Raw genomic sequence first — 3,806 nt, 5'->3', positions numbered from 1 at the left:
TTTGCACATCACTTTTTAATAAATTGGGTTGCCTTGTGCATTTGAAGCACTGTAATAAATCAGAAATACAGCAGGTTCTTGTTCAGAGAAATGAAAATGTTGATTTAAAAAAGAAATTGACCAGTTTGTCTGCAGTACAGTCCATAAGGCAGTGGGTCCCAAACTCTCAGGGAGCGCTTGAGCAGCAGTGAGTGTGGGGGCAGGGGGAAGGCAGGGATGCGATCTGCTGGATCGCACCACTTTGAAAAGGCGCAGGGGCTTGCAACCACTTACCAGAACCTGCAGCAGCCTCTTCAGGGTGCGGGGAGCCCCTGTGCCAGACTTCCCAGGCTGGAGAACCAGTAAGAATCACAATCATGACTACTTCTGGTTTCACGAACACAAAACCAGAAATGGTCGTAGTCACGATGTCGAGGGTCTCCGCAGCATGGAGAGCCCTGCAGAGGCTGATGCGGGGATCACGTCGCTGCCTTCCCCCTGTCCCCACTGCCATCCCCACTCCCCTGCACACACTTAGAGTGGTTTTCAACCTCTGCCTTTCCTCAAGATCTCCAGCTGTCAAAATTCACCCGTGGGATGCAGTGGAAACCACGCCAGTGCCCCTGCACCTACATGGGGGAACTTAGGTAGTATTGGACGCCCATCAGGTTGGATAATCCATTTCAGGCTTTGCGGATCAAGTTTAAACTGGGAGCCCTCAAACATAATCACCATTCCAATCAAAGTTGGATTTTTCTCTTCTGGGGTGAAAAAAAAAATCCAAGCTTAGTATTTAAACATAATTGCTAAATTAATTTTTAATTAATTAATTTCCTTGGTTTTCCTTGGTTCTCCAGGCCTCCTGAAAGCTGTGAACTCACAGTGTCAGCGATGAGCCTGAGACCCGCACGCCTCTTTCTTGGCTAATCCTACAGAACTCTTATTTTTTTCTTCAAAATTCATTCACTTTGAAGGTGCAAATTTATATAGTTGTCAGACTTTTAAGCTAAATTGAAAGCAGCTGTTGGAACAGAACGGTAGAGCAGCATCTATCAGAGGATAAGTTTGGAGCAAAGGTTTCCCTTGCCTAATGAAGTCAAATCCAGGTCTCGCCGCCACCCCCTCCTCTCCCCACACAGGAACCTGGTATCCAGATTGCAATGTAATTTCCCTCTTTAATTTAGACCCTACTATTGGAGACAGGAAGTTAATCCATCTTCAGTCACTGGTGGTCTCCCTGTTCAGAATGGATTTTTCATGCTTTTGTTTATCGAATGGCCAGGTTTTCTGAGCCTTACTGTTAATTTGTCTTCATTGTTGCCAGATGTGATTATGCGGTGACAGACATTGATATCAGCATTTGGGGATAATTAACAGTGTTTTGAAAGAAATTAATTTTTCCTGGGTTAGCCATCAAGCTCTGAGTCAACGATGTCGGAAATCCTAAATGCGATTTGCTCACTCAATCACAGCGGTGTCTGGTTCTTCTCGAGTGCACTCACCTAGGCTTCATACCAGTTGTGACTTTGCAAGTATCAGAAAGAAATCAAAGTAAAATGATGCAGAAACCAGGTTAGAACCCACTGGAGAAATGAGTATGGGAAATCATTTGATGCCTCCATGTTGCAGTTGTCAATACATGTAAAACAGTATTTAACATCAATCATTCTTTTCCACCTCTTGCTTTCCTGCAAGGTCTTTTGCTAAGATCTTTAAAAGTGATTTGATTTGAACATTCACAGGAAAGGACTTTGACTAAAGATCACGTTCTGAGTGAAAGCTGAAATAACGTGTGCACCCCATTCCTAAACACACCCACTAGAAATAAGCTTTAATTTGCATGTCACTTTATTTTTATGCAAAGGCCCTTCAAAAAGCTGCAATGCTATTGCATTTCCTGGTCAGCTGAACCCTGTTTGTGCTTTTATCCCCAATGTTCATTGAACATGGGAAGGGGGAGATGAGGCTGTTGGTATCTATCCTGTGCCTACTGTCAGCACGACTGCCAGCTCTTATATCAACCTCTCTGCTTTTGTTCCATAGTGGTCTGAATAGTGGCACCTGTGTGTGTAGGCTCTCCACACATTTGTGGAGCTAACAGGACCTTTGTGTCCTGAACAACAGTGTCCCAGTCAAATGCGTTCTGGCATTGGACATTTGTTCCTTTCTTTTTGCATCCCAGATATTTGTGTCCCAATATATGTGTGCTTAGATGTAAGAACATAAGAAGAGCCCCACTGGATCAAGCCATAGGCCTATCTAGTCCCGCTTCCTGCTTCTCACAGTGGCCCACCAAATGCCTCAGGGAGCATACAGGACGACAAGAGGCCTGTGTCCTGTTGCCCTCCTTACATCTGGCATTCTGAAGTAGCCTACCTCTAAAATTAGGAGGTTGCACATACCCATCATGGCTTGCAACCCGTGATGTACTTTTCCTCCAGAAATTTGTTCAATCCCCTTTTAAAGGCATCTATATCAGGTGCCATAACCACATCTTGTGGCAAGGAGTTCCGCAGACTAACTACATGCTGAGTAAAGAAGTATTTTCATGTGTCTGTCCTATCTCTCCTAACACTCAATTTGTTTTTAAAACTCAAAGGTAGGGTTAGAGCTGGGATAAGACGCTTAGCATATGTAAGATGGGCTATAAGCTAACTGTACAAGCTAAGATGAAGTTTGTTACCCAGTTCTAGTGGGATGCAAAAAAAATGAGACGTGAATGTCCAGGGACACCAATGACCATGTCACATTTGATCAGGATGCAAATACCTAGTACGCAAATACCATTTGTGGACCCCAGTTATACAGATTCCTGCTTGTATGAGAAAACACAAAGACATTGTCAGGTCTGCTGCCAAATACTCTGAGGTTAGGAGGTGAAACAAGGGCCGGCAAATGTATGCAAAGGGGTAAAAAGGGTTGAAGTCCATTCATGCGTTACTAAGGCTCCCAGGCCTCCACCTGATGTCAGGCAGTTCTTGCAAGAATGTGAGAACGGACTTTCTGTGCACATGATGTGTTGTAGTTTCCTCATAGTGTGTTGTAGTAACAACTGCTCTTTAGGAAGCTCCTGCCATCTCCAACATCCTAATGGCTTTATCTTCAGTGTCAGTACTGAGGCACATCTCATACTGGCCAAACCTCCATGGGTAGGCAGCCCAATCTTGAGCTTCCTGGCGCCAGCTGGAGCAATGGCGCCAAAGTGGCTATCGCTGTATCCAGTGGGTGCCAGGAAGCAGCCAAAGGTCTCTGGGGAAAGCCCCAAGCCCTGCAATGGGGCTTCTCTAGTCTGTGCTATTTTACTCTTACTCTGATTAGTCCCCTTAGTTTGAGGAGACCTCCAGCCTGCTCAAATCCAGCACAGGATACAGTGGGCATCTTTTGGGCACCGCTGCTCCTGTGCTGGATAGATCTGGGCCCTAAATGTTTAATCTCAACACTATGCTTATATACAAAGAGTTCTGTGCTTGTTTTCCCTTGCGATGCAAAAAGTTTAAGCTGGTTGCTTTGAGAGTCATGCAGGTATTGCATAGTAGGGGATAGAAACTGAATGTAGAACTTGTATGATATTGGATCTAGAATGCCTTCAGGTTGCACAGAGACATACAACAATTGCAAGAAGCACTGGTCTGTCTTATTTCTAACAGTGCTTTATAGTCTTGGATTGCTCAATATTATGGGCTGAGTTTTCTTGATAAGTTGAAGAACAAAGTGTTCTGCCAATTGATTATTAGCAAAGGGGTCAAAGAGGTCCAGCTTGTGCAAAACTGAATGGCAATGAAGCTATAGTGACAACCAGGTTGCTGGCATACTGTCTTCAACAGGGT

The sequence above is a fragment of the Tiliqua scincoides genome, chromosome 7 (genome assembly GCF_035046505.1).
Source record: "Tiliqua scincoides isolate rTilSci1 chromosome 7, rTilSci1.hap2, whole genome shotgun sequence".
NCBI classification, from domain to species: domain Eukaryota; kingdom Metazoa; phylum Chordata; class Lepidosauria; order Squamata; family Scincidae; genus Tiliqua; species Tiliqua scincoides.
This window is presented reverse-complemented; position numbering follows the sequence as displayed.